The sequence below is a fragment of the Merops nubicus genome, unplaced genomic scaffold, assembly GCF_000691845.1.
Source record: "Merops nubicus isolate BGI_N331 unplaced genomic scaffold, ASM69184v1 scaffold38583, whole genome shotgun sequence".
Classification (NCBI taxonomy): domain Eukaryota; kingdom Metazoa; phylum Chordata; class Aves; order Coraciiformes; family Meropidae; genus Merops; species Merops nubicus.
Window position 1 is genome coordinate 2,356 of NW_008598923.1, and position 469 is coordinate 2,824.

The window sequence follows — 469 nt, forward strand, 5'->3', positions numbered from 1 at the left end:
CTGGAGGCTGTGGGGAAGGAGCTGGGAGCCGTGGGGGACGTTTGCCAGGGAAATGGCCGAGTTCGGCCGCTGCAGGTGACTGTCACCCCGCTGGGAGCGAGCAGGAGGTCCTGGCTGCAGGGATTGTTCCCTCCTGGGTGGGGAGCAAGTGTCAGGCAGAGCCGGAGGCTGGGGGGTGGCTGTCTGGCACCTCACCCCAGGGATGCTTGTAAGCGTGCTCCTCCCTTGCTGTGTGCCTCGGTTTCCCTCTCCAGGCATCTGGCAGGGAGGGCACAGTGAATGCAGCCAGTCCGTCAGAAACCAGAGGTATTGAATGGAAAAAAATGAAGGGATACGTGGAGCCCTTCCCCCTGCTGCTCTCAGAGTTGCCAGCACTGACCACGAATGCTGGCCGGGCTGTGCTGGGTGCCTCGTCAGCACCCCGTGGGCGCCGGCAGTGCCGGAGAGCCCTTGCAATGCCCACGCCGTG